The sequence below is a fragment of the Amblyomma maculatum genome, chromosome 11 (genome assembly GCF_055883805.1).
Source record: "Amblyomma maculatum isolate TAMU_Amacu chromosome 11, ASM5588380v1, whole genome shotgun sequence".
Lineage (NCBI taxonomy): Eukaryota > Metazoa > Arthropoda > Arachnida > Ixodida > Ixodidae > Amblyomma > Amblyomma maculatum.
The window spans coordinates 93,009,116-93,036,786 of NC_139354.1; positions in this window are offsets into that span (position 1 = coordinate 93,009,116).

Sequence of the window (27,671 nt, forward strand, 5' to 3'; positions counted from 1 at the left end):
TCTGTGAGGAAAATATTCGCACAGAAGGCGATGACATTGCTGTTTAAGATGAGCTAAGTGGCCCTAAGCTTTATCCCTTGCTACAATTATTCTAACCAGTCATCGAATTCTTCGACCTTCTCCTGAAGGCTGGCTATAACCTGGAAGCTAAAAAGCAGTGAAACATCCCTTTGCACATCGCATTTGGTCTGCTTAGCTAAATCAGTGGCAGTTTTCGTTACTTCATCAGTATCTTCTTTTATGCCACGCCAAAAATTAGGGAAGTAACCTTCCAATAGCGTCTTTTGAAACGATTTAATACACACGGTAATCCTTTCACTTTTTCCACTTAGGCGACCGAACGTTTTTCTTGCGTCGGATGCATATTAATAGAGATTCTCCTGGATCAGGCCCGCATAGCGTACACGTTACCTCTGAATATGGGATATTTTTATACGTGGAACAATTTATGTTTAATTTAAAATAAAAGAATGGCCCTCAGACAGGCCTTCGGAACCGAACAATACACGGTTGCTTCATATTAGATTAACCCCTGTGTTTGCAGTGGTTCTTGTTTTTCCCTTAAAACACTCTCTTTATATGCGAAACGCAATTTTTCTATAAGCGATTTGAAAGCGTCGATGCGCACTTGTTAAATGACCACTCATCCTGTGACGGTTTCTGGATGTTTATTGGTTTATATAGTCTTCAATAGTATTGTAATCCTCTTTTTGTTAGAGTGAGCTTATATTCATTAAACAAAGTATTCGTTGAGTAAATACGTTTATGACAGGATAGTACAGCAGTTCAAAAGAAGCACTTTTGATTTCTAAGCCCTAACAACTGTTATCTTTATGACTGGTTTCCATAGGTCTCGGTGCAACCGGCACAATTTTCTCAATATATGCTGCTAACTCTAACTATATTTAATTCGAATAAAGTAAGGTTGCAAGCGGAAAAAAAGCAGATAGGAGAAGTAATCGGTCTACCACCTCGCTAAGCATGCCTCCTGCATACAAGAGCGAATGATTTGCTTCGGGTTTGGATATCTTGGATGGAAAAGAGCCCGCTGAACCTAGGCACAGGTCTGACTACTGCAAATCTGGAAGCTAAAAGACCTAGTATTCAGTCGCGGACGTCCTATGAGCGATGCGATGTTGGCGCATGGAAAAGAAACCATTCGAACTGAAAAATGAAAAAAAAAAAAAAAAACGACAGTATAAATGTAGTCACATATTGCTTCCTCTTAATATGTTTTTAAAAATTTTCTTTCACTGCAGAACGTGATATAACGTGGGGCCATTGAAGGGCTAGGTTACGGGTCTCGTCACGCTCCAGCTACTTCTGCTTCCATAGCCAGTAATTTATGCTTTGGGTCGTCTTAATGGCCTATAAGGCGTACGTCCAAAGACAAGAAAATAGAGAACCGGATGCTGGATTTTCATATAAAGGACGGTAGCGCATGATATATGGCGGAGATCACTTTAGTGGCTTTCCAGTACAAACTCCAGCTTACAGCTTAGCATCTTCTGCTTGGTGTGGTCAGAGAACGCGACCTTTGTATGTGAAAATCATTTCTGTCAAGCTGTACAAACGCTGCGGTTTAAATTAAGTTCCATTTTTGTAAAAAAAAAAAAGAAAATTGAACCGGTTAGCAAAGGAAGACATTTTACATGACTAGATACATGGAAGCTTTACCCGGCTTGTGGTAGTTTCTTTTACAACAACGTATATATCAGGGAAAGTAGTTAAGCAATCGTTTTTTATCCATAGCAATTAACCATACATGATCAGTTGATATACAATGGTTGACTGCGTTTGATATTAGCCTTTTTATATCACACTCATCTTTCTTGGCGTCAAGAAGCTTTTAGCTCAGCAGTTTTCGTTAGTATTGCGAACAGTGACTTTAGCGGCTCTATGAGCCATCGGTTGCTTTAGTCCAAATAATGTAGCGGCAATATTTGTATATATAATAAATGTGCGTTGTATATCACTGCATTATGATATTATTGTGTGCGTTTAGGCTTCTGGCGAGCTTATGCTTTCGCGGCACAAATAAGCCAACCTTAGTTTACCTATTTTTTTTGTGCGTAAATATGTTTCGAGAATTTTTGTATATCTTTAGAGGTGTTATTTTTTAAGCCCCTTCACTTGTGCTTCACGTCATGCCACCAAATTAAGCTTAAGGTCCTATGGAATGTAAATACTCGACATGGGGCACAACACTAATGGCTCCTCCTTGAACCCACCCATGGTGGTGTACAGTATTGCTTATTTCAGCGGAATAAGGAAATACGACATAGTGGGGTGCAGCAAGGAATTATTAGCGAAGTAAGCAAGCGGCATTACTGGGGAGTTGATAACTGATCAAGCAACGTAAAATCGCATTTGCCTTTGGATGGCATCTTTAAGAAACAAAACGCAAGCCACATCACTGTAGCCTCTTCAGTGGGTTTAGTTTAACATAACATGTAACACAATCATCTGCAGGAAACTGAAGGCTTGCATTTTAAAGTAATTTTACGCAGTAAACGGAGCAAGCAACCATATTAGTTTATTTAAAAAACCTGCTACTAGCCCGATTTGTGCGGGGGTCAGAGATATGTCACGTGGTAAAGAGAGCTGCAACGTCATACTTCAACATCCTGTTTCGGGTAAATAAATGGTGAATACATAGCTGAGAGATAGTGAACGCACATCCTGAAGTGACCGTGTTTTGCAAAGGGCTTGGTGGTATACTTACTTCCTTCCACTTCCAAAAGTGTTGTTGATGGCCAGCAGACGAGCAGGCAGAAAACAAAAGGAATACAATACATGGCCACTAAGTGCCTGTAATATTTGTCCTAAAGAGACGTTACCGCACCTCCTCGCGGATAAGTAGTCAGACGTTTTCCCCTCGTCATTTATAAAGCAGCGGCACCCAATGATGCTTAAAAAATATTATTGTCAGACGAGTATGCTGACAATGCTGTTCATTGTGTCGTCCCCTCATGTGATACCAATTTTTTGCTTTTCATCAAATATGCGCTACTCAAGTGGTTTTGAGCAATCAATGCTCGTCGTCTCTCAATAAACCCGTGGGCACTATATGAAAATAACAATATGTAGAAATTTTTTGATCTTGGAAAAACAATTTAGAAATCATTTTTCCATCGGCTGATTTATACTTGTGCAGCGATAAGAAACGTAAAGCTGATAATTGCAGGCAATGAATAATTTCGAACATTTACCTGAAGCTCTGCTATCTGCGAGTAAACGTTTCCTTTGCAAAAGAAAAAAACAGCGACGCCTTTACGCAGGAGCAAGCTAGGAATAAAGAGGAGACATTGAAAAAAAAAATTCAGCTCTTCGCGGCTGTGTACGTGAGAGATGAAGCATTGGGAGTATGTTTGTTGCGGAAGTTGTCACTGCGTTCACGAAATAGTTGTGGTTTCGTCGTCTCTTTGCATGACACTGATTAAAAGTGTCGACAACTTTCAAACGAGAGATTTTTATTCAAGTTCATACGCTCTAACGTATCTGTACTTTTCTGTTGCCCACCCATATAGATCGAAAACCGTTAGGGTACCGTCAAAAAAGTGACCCTAAAATTCCTGCAGTGGCAATTGTGGCATTGCGCCCCTGTGCCTGTGCAAGAACTCTTGCCGAAAGAAGGTGTGGAATGGTGTGTAGACCAAAGGAAGCCCCGCTCACCTTTATTTGTTACTGGCTTGCAATATAAGGGTACATTTGCAGGGTACACTATGAGTCCGGCTAAGAATGACGTTTCGGTTCAGAAACTTTTCTCAAGCCCTTATTTTTGATGTGGTGAGGCGAGAGCGCACCTAAGGTAGTCGACTCTGTTGGGCCTTGAGATGTTCGTTTCAGTTCCACTTCAGATACAAAAAAAAAATCAAATTGAGAATTCAACCAAGAAGAAATGAATAAAATATAGAGAGAAATGAAGAGAAGTCAAGAATGAAAGCAGGAATAAAAAGGCAGTATTGGAACGACATAAATGATGGATAAGTAAAGAAATAAGACAAAAAGAAGAGAAGAGAGATGAAAAGAAAGACGAGATTGCAAAAAGAAAAGAACGGCAAAAATGAAGAATACGGTAGAAGAAATATAAGTTGAATGAAAACAATTAGGCTGCATAGAATAAAAAAAATGGGAAGCAGACTGCTTCAAATCTGATCAAAAGATATGCGCCTATATTGCCGTTCATGCATCAGCTGCGCTACTACAGATAGTTTTCTTTTTCGTGATTTTATCTGCGTTGATTAAACGTTACCCGATTCAAGTGTCTGCACAGCCAGAGAAGAGCATCACCGTAGAAATAAATTCTTTCTGAAATTTTTTTCAATTTCATTGTTGTGTTCTGATTTCTTACAGTCATCTTGTAACCTTTGGAGAAAAGTGAGAGGATAAGGTCATGACTCAATGAAATGTGCAGCTCCTGCCGGCGCGCCTGAAAGAGGGTCAAATGTGGGGAGAGCAACGATATGCTACCCACAGGTGACGAACTTCTCTATTTACACTAGAAGCGATATATTATCGATGTGGTACGAAAACGCTCACTCCAGCATCCTGAGCTGATCTATTTTCATCGAGAACTAGTGTGGAAGATTGTTTAGAGCTCCAGATTATTGTGCAATCGTTCACTGCCTGTACAGTTGCGCACAGAAGTAAACTGAGCTCATAGCACAAGAAAAATTGCGGATCAGCGCCGCCTTACTGAGCTGAAAAACAGCATAAAATTACCATGGGTGCTGACCACGTCCTCACGCGCTGCGACGTTCGAAACACTCTGCTCGCCTTCCATTTGGCAGGCGTCAGTGCAGCGCTCATGTTGTTATGATAGAAATGATAGAATAGCTGAGCACCTTGTACGAGCGGGCATTTCGGAATGTTAGGATCGCTGCCTGCATGAACAAAGTTCAGATTAGGCCCCACCGTTCAGCCGCATCGTCTGAGACAGCAGTAGACGCGCTTCCGCAAAAGATGGCTCACCTATTTTGAACTTTTCTTTCTACAGAAGAGGAGAACTCAACTGCGCCTTGCTAGTGCCCGAACGTTCTCGAAATGATTGATGTGCTGCCGCACGTTCAGGTACGTTTAACAACGGTACTATTTGTATTTGCTTCGCGGTAACAAGATGAAGACGGAGCAGCAATATGCATGCGTCGTGTCAATCTCTCCTATGCTTCACTTCATCATTGTCACCTCCTACATTCGATAGTCACTGAGCTTAAAATGAAAGCAAATCTGTGCTCCTGGGAATTTTAGGTTTTATTTGTTTGAAAACAAAACGTCGCTATCAATCTTGATAAAAATGAAAACGAGCGATATGTTGAAGCCTCGACCTTTGACTTTTTGTGAGGGACGCTGGCAACTAGCATTTTTTATAATATGGATAGTATTTGCCGGCATGTCTCAAGAAAGGTAAAACGTTTTCAAAGTTGGGCGCTTCAACTTATCCCCGACATCTGAGTTGCGCTAGGGACACATTTGCTTGGCCATGAGCTGCCAGGTGCACAAAACCACGCAACAAAATATTCATGACACTGGCATTCAGTTCAAGACCGTCGAAGGGGCCGGCGTTGCCAAAAGTCTCCATGGATGGCGGCACGCTAGCTGACTTCCCCTATTCCTTTTTATCACCTGGAGTTTTATCGAAACGAAACGTGCGATGTGAGCGCACGTTAAAGATCCCCAGGTGGTCGAAATTTCCGGAGTCCTCCACTACGGCGTCTCTCATAGCCTCAGCCGCTTTGGGACGTTAAACCCCACTAACCAAACCAAACAAACATAATCTACAACTTTCATATATTTTAATGCTCGCATCTCTGGAAATGGGAAAAAAGCATTTCAGCTTCCGTTTAAAGAAAACCGGTGTGTTGAAATGTTCCATTAGGCTCATGAAATGGTTTTGCGCTGCCATGTAAAGGTTTGACATAATCTACTATTACATTTGCGACAATTTTTAGGCTTCTCCACACAACATTGTAGTAGTGTGGTAAAACGAGACAAAGACGTCATTATGGGTGACATTTACAGTTTCATCATCTTCCAATTCTTTCTGCGAGTAACCCGACGCCGCAACGACACCTCGTCTCTTTTACCTTCGTTGGAGTTAGTCTTCTTACTTAGAGCAAACGTTTCCGCATCATCTCTAGAGATGACGTCGTCACTGGTGTCCCCACTTGTCACCGTGTATTGCAGAAAAGCCTCAATGCTGACTTAGATTTATGGAGAGGTTGCGTCATGGATTTAAATGCTAGCGTCAAAACTGCTTGAAGTGAATTAACCTTAGCCTTCACACATTCGACTCATTTGATATAGATAATTCTAAAATTTTTCCAGTTTTCCTTTACTGCACGTTTAAATAGAACTTCAAACACGCGTCTTGCTTTTCGCATTGCTTCAATAAGTGGTCGCCGTGCCTTGATTCGATCCTATGTCTTTCTTATCAAAGATTAATCACTGAACCACTGAGCCACCGCAGCAAAAATGTCAGTCAAAGATAAACGATACTACTTATTTTACCATTCATGATAACAATATAATATTCTGACATGTGTCATGCTTGCCGTATGTAAGGTACCATAAAATGCATTTGAATTTTACAACTGTCTCTTGCGAAAGTTGTTAAAATTATCTAAGTGAACGTTCTGATATCCTTGCAGCCTTACGACATAATAATAATAGGTTCACATGAAGGTAAAGGCGCAGTATCTGTTACACTTGCTCTGTGGACACCTGCACCACGCCGTAAAGGAAGGGAGGAAGCCGGGAGTGAAAGATGAAAGAGAGAAAGGATAGCCGTAGTGGAGGGTTACGGAGTAATTTCGACCACCTGGGGATCTTTAACGTGCCCTGACATCACACAGCACACGGACGTCACTTCGTTTCGCCTCCATCGAAACGCAGCCGCCGTGGTCGGGTTCGAACCCGGGAACTCCGGCACAGTAGCCGGGCGTCTTACCACGGAACTACCCCGGCGGGGCGAATTGCAGAGGTAAGACGCCCGACTACGGACTCAATTTAACTCGTTCTAAGAATGAGATATCTAGGATGCAATGCAGTTTCTTTAAAGACAAACTAGAACATTGTATATTGCGCGAAAACAATTTTTGGCAACACACAGTCTTACCAACACGCATCAAAAAAGATGTTGCGCATGTGAGCATATTTTTTGTATACCCCGAAATTCTTGCAATTAGAAAATTTTTTTAAACAAAGTTCTCAACACTAATTTTGGTTAAGACAACCTTCCTATGAATGACTGTTGAAACTATTTTCAAGGCGGCGCTTTTATACAGATGCAAGGTATTGTGCTTTACCAATTTTATGTCGAATTACGATGATCCCTAATGTGAAAGATCAACTCAGCTGCAGAGCTGTATTATTTGTACCAATTACTGCGCTTGTTCATCAGAAAGAAATGGCTACTTATTTCTGTATCGTGTTGTATTATATCGTCATGTGGTGGAGACGATGCCGTAGGCGACAAACTGTGAGGTAGGTGTAGCACTGGGATCAACTGTTTAGTGGCCTGACTTGCGCTGGCAAAAGAACTAACTTGTAGAAGGCGATAGCAGCAAACATGCTCCCCGGTCGTCGAACAGATGCTCGTTTCAATCCCCATTTATCAATCTATATTTAACGCAAAAAAATCTATATAAGCCAGCCTAAAGATGCTTGAAAAATATTTTGAGGACACTTTGGCGACTAAAGTGATGAATGGCGAAAGCCTGAATGCTGCATTCTGCTACGCGACTGTTGCGGATATAGTGATAAATGCTGATACGAGTAAAGCGAGCGACTACTGTTCCACATCGCGTGAGTGCATTTATTAAGTGAATTCTGCTTGGCAGCATCTAGATCGCGCTCCTTGTATCTTCGCAGTTGTTCTACTTTTACTGTTGTGTGGTTGATTTTGCTGGGTGCGCGACACTAATTAGTAATCAATTATTAATTACGCAGCTGTCCCTTAGAATAAATTATTAGCCAAATATTACTAATTAGTAATCGGTATTATTTTAATTAAGTAGTAGGTTATTAGTAACTGGTAATAATTGGTCGTTAGTACTCATTATATATAATTGGTAATTACTAGTCAGTGAATATTTCTTATTTATAAATCAATAATTAGTCATTTATCGATGATTGGCATATGGCTATATAAGACACGCCTTCGCGCATACAGTTGTGGGGCTCTGTGATTGGTCGAGGCCTTTATGACGTCATCCCGTCTCGACCAATCGGAGCCGCCGCAAAAGCGTGACACTTTTGTGACGACAGCGATGAGGCAATAAAGGCTTTCGGCTTAAAATCTGCCTTATTACACTGTTCTATCCTAATCTCGACTGGCCTGAAGCGGTCGCCGACAGGCACGACCTGCAGGCCACCACGCGTGATCAGAAGTATGGCCAGCCCTTGGAATATTTCGCGACGTCACCAAATAAAATTTTCCCCGCCACCACCTTAGCGCATTTCTTGCTACAAAAAAGGCGATACTGACACGTTTCACGATATCAAGCATAACAAAATCGGTTCCTGCGCTACAATCCCAGTGACACTGCCACATACCGGCGCCTGTTATGATATCAACATATTCTAAAGTTTCGATGCATGGCCAAGGTAGAACTGCACGCTACCATCAGATAATACGCCGGAAAGACGAGCCGCTTTCCCATGGCTCGGATTCTGCGCGTACTCGTTTGCCAGGTCCTCAAAACTCCAATGCCTTGTGTCCAGCGGACATTGTGGCCAGCGATTCTACTCCTACATCTACGATTTCCTTAAAGACAGAACTGTCAAGATCAGCATCGCCATAAAACGAACGACGCAAGGGAAGAAGGGCACGAGAGGCACTACGCAAGGGGAAGCATTATCCCCCCGTCTATTCAACATTGCCCTCCGAAATCTCCCACCCCATATAAATCAGAGACAGCGCATACGACACGGCCTGTACGCGGACGATATAACCATCTGGACAGCCACAGCAGGTATGAGAATGATTGAAGAAAACTACAAACAGCGGCAACAGCAGTTCACAATTATGCACGAGCGTGTGCATAATTCTGTGCATTCTCTCCCAAAAAATGTTCTCTCCTAGTCTTCAGCCAGCAGAAAAATCAGGCCACGACCGAAATCCACGTTGACAACCCACCCATCAAAGAAGTTCGGACCGTCAAGATACTGGGTATGTACATCAATTACATAGGCAACAACCTCCTCGCCGGCTAGAAATGCCGCCTCGTGTGCGAGCAAGTCACCAGGATGATCATCAGGATAACAACGCGGAAACCAGGAATGCGAGATCATCTCTGACCGATGCAGGCTTTCGTCGTCAGCCGAATCGTCTTTGCAGCGCCCTACGTCCGTCTCAAGAAGTTTGACGTCAAGAACCACAATGTAATAATTGGAATAGCCTACAAGAAGGCTCTGGGCCTCCCTCTTGCGACATCGACGGACTGGCTTTTAGGACTGGGCGTCCACAACACGGTAGCTTAGCTTATAGATGCATACCTCACGGCGCAGGTGGTTCAACTATCCACAACTCTGACTGGCCGACAAGCCTTGAACAACTTGAACGTCAATTGCTCCCAACAATAGGCCCTAAAAGCGTAATCGCCGCCTAATGTAGAGGACAATTATAGGGAACTGCCTAGAAATATGCACAGTGATTTTCACCAGCCAAGACAACAAGCACGAGCGGAAGCTATAGAAAAGCACTACGGCGGGTGCGAGAGCGTGTTCTTTGTCGATGCCGCGGGTCCTGAACTGGAAATGGAGGCCGTTGCGGTAGTTCACCAAAATCAAACAGTAGATGGACTAATTAATATTGCGCAGCCATGGCACACTGGTTGCGGGAGAAGTGGCGATTGCCCTAGCTGCAACACACTACCTCACAATATATCCCTATATATTCACAGACAGCTTATCACAATTCCTCACAGGCAGGACAGCACCGCTAGCAACTAAAATCCTGCAAGATAGTTACACCTGTGGCAACCAATGTACAGTAAAAGACTTGGTATGGGTACCAGGTCCCCAGGGCATTCCATAGAACGAGAGCGCACACACCTCAGTTCGAGAAATTCTCCCCGGGCACCAAATACGTATGTTAACAGACACTGAAATACTACCTAAGATTATCTCGCCTTGTGTACCATCCACCGGGTAATACACAAGTCAAATGGGAGGAGGTGCACCTCCGCAAGCTACAGACCAACACTTTTAGAAACCCACGAAGACTACACGCAGTAGACCCAGAATTATTTGACTCACAACGCAACTTTGCGGGGAATAGAATAGGCGGGAATGTACTGTATGGTGTGGGCCTTCCAAGGAAATTATACTATCGCAATTTATAACCAGCCAACGCAGGAGGGGTAAGAGGCAGCTCTTACCAGCTCGGACGCAAGGAGTCGAAAGAAACTCGTCGAAACAGCGCGGACAGCAGCCTGCGCCAATAGGGTTCCGGACTGCGGACTCCAGCCACTGCTACAACCTCCTAAACATTCTCATTAAACTATTTTCCCCACTACAAAAAGAAAGCGTGACTGGATCATTTTGCAGATCGTGAGAAAGGAAGTTTAAACAGCAATGAGCTTTGCAAGAAGGGTTGCTGGAGATGGAAGACATCAAAGCAATCATCACAATCACACACTAAACGTAGGTTTGTCACACACAAGTCTGTAAAGATTGAGGTTTATTGCAATAAATACATATTTAAACACGCTTTTAATGACTTTCCTCAATCATATGGCGAACCACACTGAAAGCAATTGAAAGTGTATAAAAGGAAATATTGTCACGGACAACAGGGCTGGACGTGACTAAACGACGGGACGAACTGTATCAGCAGGCAACGCTCCGCGCACAGCACGCGAGACAACTTCAGTGCCCTCTTCTTCCAGGCGCAGCAAGAACATGGGGACACCAGGTGGCATTACTTCCCTCTTAAAAAAAGAAATCAGAGACGGAGCGCGAGCAATGGCCTATGTAAGCGAAAACAAAGATCAGCACATGGACAGAATAGATAACGGAGGAGGGGTAAGGTGTCCTACGCGACAACGTAACAAGCATATAGCGCACTACCGCGTGAAATAGGGCTTCACGCGGACAACGTGCACGACTTCGGAGTGTGGTTGCCGACGCGAGGGTTGCACAGTACCCGCTGGGAGAACTTCGTATGTCACTTCCGTGACACAGCGCAGAACTTCGTAAGGTTCGAAGTATCTGGAAATCAGTTTATCAGACAGGCCGGGCCGACGCACCGGGGTCGACACCCAAACTTTCTTTCCAGGATGGTATGCGACGTGTCGATGACGGAGGTTGTAGCGGCGTGCATCCGTACCGTGCTGTTGCTGAATGCAAATGCAGACATGTTGACGTGCTTCCTCAGCGCGCTGAGAAAACTGCTCAGCGTCTGGTGCGAGTGGATGATCATCTGTGCAGCTCGGAAGCATGGCATCCAACGTCGTCTGAACGTCACGTCCGTAGACTAGGAGAAATTGTGTAAAACGCGTCGCCTCTTGGGTGGCTGTGTTGTAGGCATATATGATGTAGGGGAGAATCTCATCCCAGTTTTTGTGCTGCGAGTCTATGTACATTGCGATCACGTCAGCGATGGTTTTATTGAGTTTCTACGTGAGAAATTCGTCTGCGGGTAATATGAAGTATTTTTCGGTGACTGGTATGACTAAGCTCGAGCACGTCGTGCATGAGGTGTGGATGGATGAATTGACTAAACTTTAATGTCCAACAGATAAGGTGATCTAACCACCCCCCGACACGCAGGTCAAGGGGCGGGTGCCGAAGCCTCAGAGGCAGGCCGGGAGGTCTTGGGTCCCTGCAGCCTCTTCAGCCAGTTGGACGAGTAGGAGCTGGAGCTCAGGGTCCGAGCTGCGCAGAAGGGTCTCCCAGGTGTCTCTACAGCCTATATTATTCGTCCTCCTGGGAGAATACGGGCATTCCCATACTATGTGGTCGAGGGTCTCTCTCGCCCCACAAAGATTGCACTTGTCACTCCTAGCCTCAGGGAACATGTGGTTCGCCGTAACCGGGTGCGGATATGTATAAGTTTGCAGTCGCCTCCACGCCACTGCTTGTCTGCTGTTTAATTTCGGGTCTGGGGGGGGTACCAGTCTACGATCCAATCTGTAGTGCTGCGTGATCTCCCCATATTTTAGCGAGAGCTATCCGCTTCCTCAGTCATCAAGTGGCCCTGTAGCGGCTCGGCGGTAGAGATCTCGAGCCAGCTTGTGGGCGGCCTCGTTGCCGGGGAAGGCTTCGTGCGCAGGAGTCCAAATTATTTGAATTTTCCTATCCAACTTTTTCTGGCCTCGGATTCTGGCTGCTAAGGGCGAGATCCTGCCCTTGCTAAAATTTTGTATGGCAGTTTTGCTGTCACTCATGACAAACTTCGCTTCCGTGTCGACGCAAGCTGACGCGATCGCAGTTTCCTCGGCTATTTCTATGCCCGCCCGCGCAAAGTAGCAGCTGTCACGGGATTGCTCCGGCCGCTGACGACCGTTGCTACCGTGAAACTGCCACCACCTCCCGCCGCGTCTACATAGGTCACTTCATGTTCCGAAATTTCGCCGAATCTAATTTCTAATGCTTCGGCTCGTTTTTTCCTCCTGTCTTTGTTATATTCCGGGTGCATGTTTTTTGGCAGCGGGGGAATCACCAAATTTTGTCTTACTTCTCTAGCTACCTCCAGCATGACCGTGGGACCCCTATCCGGATTTATTCCAACTTTCGTCAAAATGACTCTTCCTGTCTTCGTGGTGCTAAGTCGCTCAATTTGAGAGGTTCACACAGCTTCCGCAAGTTCTGCCCATGTGTTGTGTACCCCTAGAGCCATCACTCTCTCTGTGGATGTGCATATGGGCAGTCCAAGTGCTCTTTTTAAGCCTTTTCTCATTATTGACTCAATTTTTTTCTTTTTCCACCGCTTTCAAATCTAGATACCGCGTTGCGTAGCTCGTTCGGCTGAAGATGTAGGCCTGTATCAGTTTCATCAAATTTTTTTCCTTTAACCCTCGGCCTCTGTTGGCCACCCGCCTAATTAGGCTCAGGGTCTGCATCGCGTGATTCTCCAGCCTCTTGATGGTCCCGCCATTATGTCCGTGTGACTGGAGAATCAAGCCCAAGATTCTGATTTGCTCGACTATTGGTACCTCGTTACCCGCCACTTTAATTTTGATCTCCGACGGTGCCTTGCATCTTAAGTGCTTCGGATTGTATATAAACAATTCTGATTTCTGCGGCGAGCACGCTAGGCCTCTCTCTGCCGCGTAATCGACTATAATGTCGGTGCCGGCTTGGAGCAGGTTTTCGACGCACGAATCACTTCCCCAGTTGACCCAAAGGGTGATATCATCCGCATATATATTAAAATTTAATCCTTCGAGCTTTGCCAATTGCTCGGGGAGTTCCCTCATAGCCACGTTGAAGAGTAGGGGGGGACAGCACTGATCCCTGGGGTGTACCCTTACTCCCTAGCTCTATTTCGGGGGATTCCAGCGTCTGGAACTTTATGCAGGCCGTTCTACCCGTCAGAAAGTCCCTGATGTACCGATATGTCCTGGTACCTACAATAATCTTGTTCAGCCCTTCCAGGACCGCCTCATGTTTTACGTTGTCGAAAGCCTTCGTGAGGTCGAGCCCCAAAATTGGTTTCGCATCTTTAGACTTGAGTCTATTATGTCATGTTTGATTTGGAGCATGACGTCCTGCGTACACAAGTCAGGACGGAACCCGACCATCTCATGTGGCCACAGATCACCCTGCTCCATGAAACTCATCAGTCTGGTCTGGACGACGTGCTTCATCAATTTCCCCACGCATGAGGTTAAGGAAATTGGTCGTAAATTTGCTAGTTGAGTAGGCTTCCCTGGTTTCGGTATTAAAATAATGCTTGCCGTCTTCCACTGTTGTGGGAGCTCGCCTTTTTCCCAACATTCCTGCATATACTCCGTTAGATACCTAATAGAGTCATCATCTAGGTCCCTGAGCATTTTGTTCGTTACTCCGTTAGGGCCTGGAGCCTACTTCGTTTTAAGTCTTACAATCTCCGCCTTCACTTCCGCTTCTATGATGAGGGCGTCCAGCGCCTCATTAGGCGCTCCACCATAGTCAGGAAGTGGGGTTCGTGAAGTTTCCCCCACATATGTCTCAATTAATTTGTTCATGAAATCATCATCGTTCCCTTCGAAAACGTGCCTCACTTTTGCCAATCTTATACCAGATTGCGTTTTCGAATTGTCTGGGTCCAACAAGTGCCGGAGGAAGCTCCACGTCTTGGAGAGGTTAATGCTCCCCTCCATTTCGCCACACTTGTTGTCCCAATTTTGTTCGCATAATTTGAAAGTATAGTCTTCGATTTCCTTATTATGTCGCGCAATCCTTCTTCTGAGGTTGCGGTTCCATTTCTGCTTTTTGAGAGGACGCTCCATGCTCTGCTTAGCTTCCCACATATGCAGAAGACGGCTGTCCGCAATCTCCGGGGCGTTATCACCTTCGAGCAATTTTGTTGCCTCTCTAACGCCCGATTTGAGCGCCGTCGCCCATTCCTCGATGCTTCTGATGGGCTCTAGTTCCTGAGCCCTCCTGATATCTCTAAATTCATCTCACTCAACGACGGCTGGCGCGCGAGCCCGGCGTGTTTTAACGCCTTTCCTCAGTGTGGAGACAATTATGTAGTGGTCGCTGCCAAAATTTTGGTCCGAATTATGCCATTCTAGACCTTTTACGTTTTTCGAGAATGTTAGGTCTGGGGATGTATCCTTACTGACGCTATTGCCCACCCTCGTTGGGCTCTCGGGGTCCGTGTGCAAAGTGAGCCATAGGTCATGCGTATCCTCCCACAGCTGTCTACCTTTTGGGCACTGGTGCGGGTACCCCCATTCCTGGTGATGTGCATTAAAGTCCCCTACTATCAACAGTGGCTGGTTGTTTGAAATTTTGAGGGCCTTGCGATACAGAGCTCTGAACCTCACATTCTTTTGCCTGGGTGAGCTGTATAAATTTAGAATGAATAGACTAGGGTCTTTCTGTTTTCCGGTTAAAACTTCTACAAACACGTTCTCGATCTCTCTCGACTCTAGATCGTGTTCAATGACTGCAATGTTTCTTTTCACGAGTGTTGTGACTGAGGATTTCTCTCCCCTGCCACTATTAAATGCTTGATATCCCGACAATTTTGCGGGCCCCCCGGTTTCTTAGAGAGCAATTGCCAATGGAGTCTCATCTAATAGCAAAAGGTACTGTTGCAGAATCGGCCGCTTGTGCCGGAAGCCGCGACAGTTCCACTGCCAGATTTGATTTTCATTTGCGCGCCTGGCCATTTTGCAGTTGCGAGACGACCTGTTCTATATTTTGTTGCCATCTGTTTATGGCGGCCATCTCATTCCTTAACCTTTGGCATTCCTCGGCCTGTTTCTGAACTGACCCGAGGACAGCTTGAATTTGGATGTTGATATGATTCATAAATTCACTCATCTTGGCATCTAACCTTTCCAAATTTTCCATCCTTTTCTCCATAGCCTGAATAGGGTCGGTGTCTTGAATTTTGCGTTTCACCGGGGGTGGGAGGGACACCTCTGTGACCATCTTATCCTGTCCCTGCGGCTGTTGACGTACCGCTGGGGAGGTCGTTTGTCTAATGGGTTGTTGCGGCGGAGGTGTTGCCTGCCTCTGTGATTTCTTTAAGTTTTGGATCTCGGATCGCTGCGATTCGACTATCCCCGTTAAGTTTTCGATCATTTGCTTTAATTTCTCAATTTCCTCGTCTCGTTTACCCCTGTGATTATTTTCCTGGGAGACCCTGCCCGCAAAACTCACACCCTTACGTTCCTTGCTCCTACCTCGTCACCATGCGTTGGCAGTATCCCTTGAGCTTGAGCGTCCCCTGGACTGGCTCCTGGCACAAGATTTGGAGCGGTCTCTGGGCGGCGGCGGTGGTCTGCCTTGTTTCGTTTCCAGAATCGGAAAAGAGCCCTAGTTACGACAGAACCACAGGATATTTTGTCGTATTTTTGACACAGTTTGTAGTCTTTTTCGACTGGGAAGGCTTGCAATTTCAGACTGTTGTTTCAATGTTGTGGTCAATGTTAGGCCCCCACATATAGCTTCTGACACACGCTTTCATGGCAACAATGTGCCTGTGTCGGGCGTGGATGAGAGACATAGCTTGTGCGCGAAACTCTCTCGGAATCACAACTCGGGATCCTAATAGGATGCAGTCGCGGTGGGTGCTCAACTCTGTAGCTCGCCTGCGGTAAGCGCCGAAGTTGTCCCCTTTGAGTTTGTGCACGTTGCCTTGTTGAAGAGCTCTGCAAACTTGGCGGTGAGTTGCAAACTTCTGCGTAGATGCTGCAACTGTGCCTGCTGTAAGCGGAGGTTCTGGCAGTGCTTCGAACACAAGAACGTCTCCGGGCGGAGGCGGTTCGTCAACTGTTTCGTTCAGTAGCAGGCGGCTTAGCGCGTTGGCATTCTGATGTTTAGTCCCATTGCGGTAGACCAGATCGTAGTCATGTGCTGAGAGCTTGATGCACCAACGTGTCATTCGCGGAGACAATGCCGGTGGCATTGGCTTTTGTGACCCCAAAATGCCCAGTAGCGGTCGGTGATTCGTTATAAATATTACCTTTCGGCCGGCAATGTACTGGTGAAAATGTGTCGCCGCGTACACAATGGCTGGCCCTTCTTCGTCCAGGTGTGCTTAGTTGCGCTCCGCTTGTAACAACGTACGTGAGGCGAAGGCAATCGGGGCCTCCCTTCCTCGGTCGTTAGTCTGCGAAAGAGCCGCGCCGACTCCGTACGGAGATGCGTCGCAAGACAAAAGCAGTGGCTTCCTTTCGTCGTAGTGGCTGAAGACTGTACACCTTCTAAGCACGTTTTTCAGGGCGTCGAATGCTTGCTGATGGCGTGGCGACCATGTCTATTTCACATCTTGAAGCAGCAGCTGGTATAAATCGTTGGCCACAGTAGCTCTTTGTTCTAAGAAACGGTCATAGAACGTTAAGATTCCGAGAAACGCCCGTAGCTCCTGCTTGTTGGTTGGTGCCCGTGCTTCGGTGATCGCTCGCACGTTGTCTTCGGTTGGGTGAATGCCTTCTGCATCAATTCGGTGTCCCAGAAATTGCACCTCTGACATCGTAAAACAGCATTTCTCGTTGATTAAATGCAAATTTGCGTTCGCTAGCCTTTCAAGAATGTGCTCTAGGCGCGCTGCATGCTCTTTTGTGGAAGTGCCATAAATTATGACATCGTCCAGGTAGACACAAACTCTTGGGATTCCCTCAAGTACTGTTTCCATGAACTTCTGAAATATGGCCGGGGCCGCAGCTACGCCAGAGGGAAATCTCTTGATCTTGTACAGGCATTTCAGTGTGTTGATTGTCAGTAATTGTTACGTTGGTTCGCTCACCTTCAGTTGTTGATAGGCCTGGGTAAGGTATACAGTGCTGAAGACTCTTGCGCCGCGTAGTACACTGAACACTTGTCCAGGTGTCGGCAGAGGGCAAGACGACGCTTTAGTCGCAAGATTTACGGTGCTCCGGTAATCTCCGCAGAGGCGTATGGTTCCGTTTTTTTTTGCGAACTACAACCAGTGGAGTGGCCCATTGTGAATGTTGTGTCGACTCGATGACACCTTGCTGCTCCAGGTTGTCCAACTCCCTTTCAACTGAAGCACTGAGCGCTAAGTGTACCGGCCTGGCTTTCAAAAACTTCGGTTGTGCGCCGCTTAACAACTCCAGTGTGACTGGGGGCCCTTCATTTCCTGGAATCTCTTCAGAGAATACTCTTTCGTATTTCTACTGCAGTTGTTCAATGACGTTGTGGCTCGGTGTTTGGTGTATGCCGCATATCGTCATCCCTAATGGAGAAAACCAGTTTCTCCATAGAAGGCTTGATCCTGATCCCTTCACAATAAGCAGAGGCAGCATATGGGTCTGGCCGTTGTAACTGACCAGTACGTTTGCAGAGCCCAATGGTGGCAGGTTCTGTCCTGACCACGTCCGCAGGTGCGTGTCGTCTTGTTGCAAGGGTGGTGCATCTGATGGCCACGAAGTTCGAAATGTGTGTTCACTTATCAGAGCATAGGCCGCGCCGGAGTCCACTTCGAACTTAATCAGCTTGTGATGTACTGCGACTCCGATAAATATTTTTGGACGCGTGCCGAGATTCACGGTGTTAAGATGATACAACGCTGATGATACTGCTGATTTTGCTCCTTGGACATCAGACGGCGGCCTCTTCTCTGAGGCGTCGACGCTGTGGTTAGGCTTAGAAGGCGACTTTATCTTGGCAAGCTTCCGGTTCGTAATGCACGCTTTCTCAATATGGCCTTGCTTGTGGCAAACATTATACGTGGCTGACTGGAATCGGCATCCCTGGGTGTTGTGTTGGCCGTCACTACGCCAGCAGCGTTGTGTATTCTTTAACGATTTCGGAACACAAGAGATTTGCGCACCTGGTTGCTTGTTTGGTGTACCTGCTCGGAGTTCCGGCGCATCTCTCTCTGCTAGTGACCAGCGCTCTACGCTCGCGCGGCGATGTCGTAAGCTTTGTTAAACGTGAGGTCCGTCTCAGCGAACAGGCGCTGCTGTAGGGAGTCGCCACTGAGTCCGCAAACAAATCTGTTGTTAAGCGGGTATCCAGGCACTGGTAGCGGGCACTAGTAGCGAGCAGGACCGGAGCAGGGGTGGCCTAACTTGCAGTCAGCTGGTCCGCAAAATCACTTTCTCTTCCTCCTTCTCTGTGATCTGCCCGCTTAATGGGAAACTCGTCTTTATAATCTGGCCCCCGTAGAAAAGAGGAGCCACCTGGAGACTCAAAGAGACCAAAGGAATGTGGGATCGTAGTAAGGCTTCAAACGGTCGACGTGAACAATCTCACGCCCACGGCGGCGAAGTTCGGTGGATGCTGCGAGCGGTTCAATTAGGTAATTCACGGGAGAAGTCTGTTGGTGCACTAGGTAGGTACATGGAAATAAACTTGCTGGTCAGACCGGGTGGTGTCGATGGGACCCAGAGCCACACGTAAGAACCGGGAGATAACTGGTGGAAAGAGTGGCTGCTGTCGCTGTGCGCTTGTTTCTGGGCTTGCTCGTCCGAAGTGAGTGAGCGAGCCAGTTTGCGACATTCTTCAGCGTGCCTGGCAGCTACTGAAAGCGATGTATACTCTGAGATATCAGGACGGTAGGGAAGGATGGTGTCGAGTGGAGACGAAGGTTCACGCCCGTACAGCAGAAAAAATGGCGAGAATCCGGTAGTTGCTTGAACGGCGGTGTTGTAGGCGTAGGTTATAAATGGGAGAATCTTGTCCCAATCGGAGTGATTGGAGGCGATGTACTTGGACATCATGTCACCTAGTGTGCGATTGAAGCGCTCTGTCAGTCCGTTGGTTTGAGGGTGGTACGCGCTGGCTGTCCGGTGGATGGTTTGACATTCGCGTAGGAGCGCTTCGAAAATCTCGGATAGGAAAGATTTGCCTCGATCACTTAGAAGTTCTCGGGGCGCACCGTGCTGCAGAATGAAATGATGAAGAAGAAAGGAGCCGATAGTGGGTCCCGTGGCATCCTGAAGTGCTGCTGCCTCCGCATAGCGAGTAAGGTGATCAACGGCCACGATTATCCAACGATTTCCTGCAGGTGTGTACGGCAGAGGTCCATACAAATCAATGCCAACACGATCGAATGGTCGGTATGGGCACGGAAGGTGCTGTAGTGGAGCCGGCTGATGGAGAGCAGGCGGCTTGCGACGTTGGCAATCGATGCACGAACGCACATACTTACTGACGAAGGTATACATACCGCGCCAGTAAAAGTGCTGTCGCAACCGTTCATAAGTCTTAAATACACTCACATGGCCACACTGCGGATCGTTATGGTAAGATGAGCAGATATCACTTCGGAGGTGGCGAGGTAAGACGAGCAGGCACTTACGGCCATCTGGCATATAGTTGCGTCGATAGAGAAGACGGTCTCGAAGGGCGAAAGGGTGCGCTTGACGACGAAGGGCGCGAGGAGCCGGTGAAAGTGACGAGTTCGTAGGAAGATCGATTAATGATGTGAGCCACAGATCCTTGCGCTGTTCTGATGGCATGTCGTCGATGGACAAGGAAGACAACGCGGAGCTGGCGGCAGGCGACAACGGAGCGTCAGGCGACACTGGCGAGCGAGATAAAACGTCTGCGTCGGAGTGCTTACGCCCTGTACGATAGATGACTCGGATGTCATACTCTTGTAGTCTAAGCGACCAGCGGGCAAAACGGCCGGTGGGGTCTTTTAGTGAAGACAACCAACATAAAGCGTGGTGGTCCGTAACAACATCAAATGGGCGCCCATACAAGTACGGCCGAAATTTCTGAAGCGCCCATACAATTGCCAAGCATTACTTTTCTGTCACCGAGTAGTTGGTCTCGGCCTTGGTCAGCGTTCGACTTGCGTACACCACAGCGTATGTATCAACGCCGGGTTTTCGTTGGGCAAGAACAGCGCCGAGGCCGGCGTCGCTGGCATCGGTGTGCACTTCGGTATGAGCAGCCGGATCGAAATGGTGCAATACGGGGGGTCAGCCAAGTATCGTGCGAAATTTCGTAAAAGCAGTATCGCAAGCCGGCGACCAGGCAGAAAGATCTTTGTGGGCGCTGAGAAGTCGCGTCAGAGGAGCAATGATGGTCGCAAAGTTCCGAAAGAAACGCCTAAAATAGGAGCATAAGCCTATGAAGCTGCGTAGTTGCTTGATAGATGTTGGCTTTGTGAACTCAGCGACAGCGCGGAGTTTAGATGGATCAGGAAGGATGTCATCCTTGGACACTGAATGCCCTAAAATAGTAAGTTGGCGAGCGGCGAAATGGCACTTTTTCAGATTGAGCTGCAGACCAGCGTCGCTAAGACATTGCAAGACAGTTTCAAGACGAGTTAGGTGGGTCGCGAATTCGGATGAAAATACGACGATGTCATCCAAGTAGCAGAGACATGTGTGCCACTTCAAACCGCGGAGAATATTGTCCATCATGCGTTCAAAGGGGGCGGGCGCGTTACACAGGCCAAACGGCATGACGTTGAACACATAGAGCCTGTCGGGGGTGACAAAAGCTGTCTTGGGGCGATCGTCTTCAGCCATTGGAACTTGCCAGTAGCCAGATCGTAAATCGATTGAAGAGAAAAATTCTGCTCCATGCAAAGTATCCAGCGCGTCGTCTATGCGTGGTAGCGGATAGACGTCCTTTCGTGTGATCGCATTAAGGCGGCGGTAGTCCACACAGAATCGAATAGACCCGTCTTTCTTCTTGACTAAAACAACCGGGGACGCCCAAGGGCTACTGGGGGGCTGAATAACACCTCTACTGAGCATCTCATCGAATTGCTCATCAATAATGCGGTGCTCTGAGGCTGACACACGATAAGGACGTTGGCGTAACGGGACATGCGTACCAGTATAGATGTGGTGGGCAACAGTTGATGTCCGACCCAAGGATAGCTGCTGGATGTCAAAGGAAGTTCGGAATCGGTTCAGCAAGTCGATGAGCTTGGCGCGTTGATCTGGAGCGTGAGCACTGTCGATGGCTTTGTCAAAGGCAGCAAGAGGAGATGAAGAAGACGGGGAACGAGGTTGGCTAAGGGCACTTGTGCTGTCGGGGAATGTGTCGGCACAGGCGTAGAGAAGCGGCGGGACGGTAACAAATTTTCTGATCGAACAGGGTCGGCATGCCCAACGCACTGGCCACATTGCAACGTGAGTGGATAGAACGAATCGTTAGTAATGGCTAGTTCGGTGCGGCCGCCTCGTACACTAAGGACGGCGCAGGGTAGGGGAAAACAGCGTCGCGAGACAAAAAGGGAAGATGGGGTGAAGAGCACTGTACAGTCATGAAGAAAGGCACAGTTTATAGGCACAATAGCGGCAGATAAAGGCGGGATATCGATAGCATCCGCAACGTGGCATTTGGCGTCCCCAAGAACGTTAACGGCGGTCGGTGCGGTACTCAGCGGAGAAAGCTCTACCTCGGGACGAGCGCAATTAATTACGGCGCGATTGCGACACAAGAAGTCCCACCCTAAAATAATGTCATGGGAGCAGTCACGGAGAACAATAAAACTGATGACATAGACAACGTCCTGAATGGTGACTCGAGCCGTTTAGGTGCCGAGCGGTGCGATGTACTGAGCAGTCGCGGTGCGCAAAGAAATCCCAGAATACGGCAAAACAACTGGTAATAAGCAGCACAGTCTAACAGTAATAACCGACACAGCAGCACCAGTATCTACAAGCGCAAGAGTACAAACATTTTCAATAGTAAATTCGATTAAATTATTTGGCGACGAAGCAGGACTTTCACTTGTCGACGAAAGCGCAGTTGTTGCCTGCGGAACTGCGTCTAGTGGTTTTCCGGCATAGACGAGGTAGAGCGACGACGCATCGGTGACGGCGAGCGACGACGCGGAGAGGTTGAGCGGTGGTCGTGTGAGAAGTGGTCAAAGTGAGACGTGGGCTGAGGTGGCGCACGGGGTGGTGACGGCGGCTGTGCGTAGGCAGCCGGGTTCTGATCGAAAGCGTATGGTGTCGGGCGATGGCGGCACAGGCGTGCAACATGGCCAGGGAGACCACATGCAAAGCAAATTGGCCGGTTGTCAGATGTGCGCCAATGGGGTAGAATAGGTGGCGCACGACGCTGAGTGAAAAAATGCGCGCTGAGGCGGACCATACGATGGCAAAGGCGTAGGAGGGGTGGTCTTGCGGCAACCTCTGCATAAAACAGTGGAGTGGGTCCGGACGTCGGAACAGCGTCGGCATGAATGAGCGGAGCTGTCAGTGGTGCGGAATGAAGAGTAGGTTGTCGAGGGGGCGGAAGTGCGTCGGCAACTTGTTCCTGAATAACCTGGCGTATGGTCGGAGCCAGGTGTGAGCTGTAGTGCGAAACGTTTGAAATTTGCGATAATTGCCGTGCAACTTCTTCCCGTACGAAGTCTTTAATTTATTGTTTAGTGTGGAGCCGACAGGTGCGTCAGACATAGCTGCCATTGTTGCTTCGGGTTGTTGAGGGACGATGCGTTGTCGACGAAAGTCGTCGTAGCTTTGACACATCGTGACAACCTCACTTACAGTACGGGGCTCTTTTGCCATCAGAATGTTGAATACGCCTTCGTGGATGCCCATCATGATGTGGCGAATCTTCTCGGCTTCAGTCATTGATGCGTTTACACGATGACACAAACCTAAAACATCTTCTATGTAGCTGGTAAAGGTTTCTCCTGTCTGCTGCAGCCGCTCGCGTAAACGGTGTTCGGCTCGAAGCTTGCGGACCGCGGGTCGACCGAAGACATCCACAAATCGGGATTTGAACGAGGCCCAAGTTGGAACGTCAGCCTCGTCATTTGTGAACCGTAACTTTGCTACTTGGGTCAGGTAGAAGATCACGTTGTTAAGTTTTAGGATGTCATCCCACTTATTGTGGGTGCTTACGCGTTCATACGAAGAAAGCCAGTCCTCGACGTCCTGATCGTCGGTACCGCTGAAGGCCAGCGGGTCCCGCTGGCGAAGCACCCCGGAGCATGGAATAGAAGGGGCCGAGGTAGCGGGGCCGGTGGTGTTAGCGCTGGAGTCTGTCATTGAGGTAGGAATTAGGCGGCTGCGGAGCTCCAGGGCGAGGAAATGGAAGAGAAATCCCGCACCTCCACAAAGTGTTAGGCCGGGATCCAGGCACTAGTAGCGGGAACTGGTAGCGAGCAGGACCGGAGCAGGGGTGGCCTAACTTGCAGTCAGCTGGTCCGCAAAATCACTTTCTCTTCCTCCTTCTCGGTGATCTGCCCACTTAATGGGAACCTCTTCTTTACACTGTCATGTAAAATGACACCCAATGGAAGCATGGTGGTGTTAGCAGATGCTGTGTTTTCATGCTGCCAGGTAGTTGTCCTGGTTGTGGTCAGCGTGCCGAAATGGCAGTCAGCCGCAAGCTACCTGAGCGCTGCTACGTAGGCGCTCACAGTTTCGCCTTCCAGCTGACCTCGTCGCTGGAAGCGGACACGGCTGTAAACCTCGGACGACCTCGGGTCGTAGTGCTTTTGAAGTGCTGCAACGGTGTTATCGTAAGGTACGTCTGCTGGTGTACTTGGCTGGATAAGGGCGCTGACAGTGTCGTAAGCCGCACAGCTTTAGCAGGTTGGCTCTCTTCAAGACAGCCTGTGATGTTGTTATCCTCGAAGTAGAACTGGAGGCGTCCAACCCACGATGGCTTGGCACTGACGTTGCGTAGCACGGGTTTAAACCACTTCCTCGTCGCCACTGTCGTGTTTGCGTGTCGTCGATGTTTAACAGAAGTAGGCGCTACTGTTAAACTGTTAACTTTGTTTATTCACCAGATAACAGAGTGCGACCAGCGTCGTCCGAGGTGTAAGCCGAACTGCCCGGGCGAAGAACGGAGGGAACGGAGGCCGGAGAATGGTAATGGGACGTGCTTCCCAGAACTAGAGTAGGGTGAGGAAGACCGCCGTGGGGGGCGTCCCGCTGAGCCCGTGGCAGGGGCGAAGCGCGAAGAGGTGTGCGGGCCTGTCCATTAGCGCGCACTGCTCCAGTCACAACAGAACCGACGAGGACACAGCACTTCGAGCACAACAGGCTCATAGAAAAGAAATCCGTGCACGAGAGTTGTGAGCGAGATCTATGCTCTGATGTTTCACTTTTCAATCCTTCTGATGCCGCCATGAAAAAAATAAAAATTGTCTCCCCCGGGAATCGAAACTCTATACATCGGATCCCCAGCCGCGCGCTTTAACTGCGCCACGCACGGGATAGTGAAACGCACTTCATACTTTTCTTTTTTTTTTCTTTATTGCCTGGTACACATTGCAATTACCAAAACAAAATCAACAAAAACCACACAAAAAGCATATGCATATGACACACTAAAATTCACGCATACACATCAAAGGCACTTGTCATAATTTTCATTTTTTATAGTGAGCATGATAGTGGCGATGACAATGACTCGGTATTTAGCGATAACGACAATGATTAGAGTCGCAATGATAACGGCGGTGAATTGAGTTGATAATCATAATGAGAGCAAACGCGAAACACTGTATGCCACAGCAAAGCTTAGGCCTTCACATTTATGGAGTGTAAGCTACACAGTGCTCTCTTAATTTTTGCTTTTGCTTCATATTGAATTTTGTATGCACAGACTTTGAAGCGATGACGTGTCCTTCCAGGACCTGTACTCCGGGGCAAGTTTTTATATTTTTCCTCATTTCCTTTTTTCCCTTACGTACTGCCACTGCTGACATTTCCATCAGTGCAGTCGGCGTCCTTGCGCTGGACAAGGACAGTAATGAAATCATTTATCATGATGTCAGCGTAGCGTTGCTGTTCGCGCGCTTTCCTGAGGGGCAAAATGATGGTGTTCGCTTCCTGGCATCGAGAGGAGTTTGTTTCGTAAGTGTCAGTGCGCACATACTATGATGAACTAATACCTATTTGATATTGCCAGGGTAAATAACAAGGTTTCGCGTATTTAGCATTACCAATTTCATTTTCCATTAAAAGCGGAAGGGTACCAAGCAGGGAGCTTCTCATCACCCCTTTGTTCTGTATATATATATATATATATATATATATATATATATATATATATATATATATATATGTACACTGTGCGTTCCAGCTAAATCTAACCAAGGTTATTAAAAAGGTGAGCCACAGGCCTGTGAGACAAACTGGCCAGTCCGAATATTATTTATTGTTTCCTTTCGCCAAAAGCAAATATTTGTAAAGAGCAAATAATTACCTTGCTATGTATTTTTTACAGGAATGTGTAACAGAAGAGTCACAATGAGTCACGAAAAGTCGCAACACAGATGTCAGAGTCATATCCATCACGCTAGTTGATTTAGATTTTATATTAGCATTCAAAGAAAGCTGTCACGTGCCAACTGCCGCTTGAATTCGCTCGACAGTGCACACACAAAGCTTCGTCTAGACGAAAAGGGCAAACAAAAGCCTGTGTTTTTACATAGGACATCTTTCTGCACGTTAAACTGGCGCCGCTCCTAAGAAAAAGTGTTTTCATGGCGCGTGGTACCGTTTTTTGAATTTACGAATGCCTTATTTCAACGCTAGCTGAATGGAAACAACGCAGCCAGCGTATTTTATTATCTACAGCTTTTACAATCACCTTTAGAGCGCAGCACTTTGGCGCCCGTTCCTGGGTTTTGCATCGTCGTCGGCGTTGGCGTCGGCCGCGTCGGCCTCGTAACCAGCTCTGCCCCCCTTTCATCTCCCCAGTTCGAGCCGGCGCTACGGCAACCGGAGCCTCGCAGGAAGAGGGGGGGTACACTCAGCGGCGAACGATGAGGGCAGAAGCTAGCGCAGCAACCGGAGAACACGACGAAAGGTAGGTGGGGGGGGGGGGGGAGGCAGCGCTAGCAGCGACTGACTGATGGCGCTGCCGCCGCTAGCGAGTCAAGACAACCTGACTGCGTACAACACCGTCGCCGCCATGCACAAAATAGAAGGAGGGGGTCCGCCTTTTTCCTGCGTGGCGGCGAGGCGTGGCTCGCTATAAGTGGGTCACGGTGCATCCCGTTCTCACTCGATTCACTCGCTCGCAGAGCGGCATCAGTCAGTCGCTGCTATCTCTTCCTCGCGCAACGTTCCTAATGGCCCACACGCTGCTTCTCGCAACGCTCCGATAACTCAATTGCTCTCTCCATTTCTTCTTCCACAAAGTTTCCTTCGCGACAGTCAGGAACTGTTTGTGGAGTGTTTCTTGATGGAATACATGTGAAAAATTGAAAAAAGTTGTCTGTAATTGTACATACGTGTCTTACTCGAAATCTTTGCCTCAATCTATCAAAAAGGTGAAACAGCTGATGAGCTGCTCTGATATTTCGCATTAGGAAGTAACGTAATCGTGGGAACTTTTTATCAGTATAATGTTTGGGGTTAGATAATTACTTCTGCTAAATATTTACTTCCGCAAAAGGGATGAATGCTATGCTAGGCCGTAATACACATATCTTCTAGGTGATACGTGAAGTGCAAAGAGCGCGTTCGGTCTAAAAGCAGTCGAAATCTCGGCAACCTAGTTAAAAAAGCGACGTTGGAGAAAATACGCACATTATTTTGTACCAAAACTGCGACCCGATTGTTCTTTGTGCAACGTTCAGTGTGTCTTAATGCCGCAAATGGCTTCACATTTGCCACCTGTCCACTAGTCATGTTGGAGGCTAGTTATTTGATAGGGATTAGAATCGACGGCACACATACCTTAAATACTTCTAGGTGTCCACTGCGAAGCGAGACATATGCGGCGCATTTCGTTCGCCAAAAACAAAGCTATACAAAAATATTAAAGTATTCCTAGGAATGAAATCACGGGGTTAATGGGTATCGCGTGCACCTAAAATGAAGCTTGTGATCTCTGGCGCATTTACGTTTGCAAATCTTAGTTTCATAAGCTAGGATACACTATATATATAAGTGGTGTGCCCCACTCATGCAACTATTTTGACATCTTGCCTATGTGTATATATATATATATATATATATATATATATATATATATATATATATATATATATATATATATATATATTCGTGTCCGTGTGTGTGTGCCGATATGCTGAGACAGCTATGTATGGCTAACAAGGCAATTTTCGAATAGAGCTAGTGGAAAATATA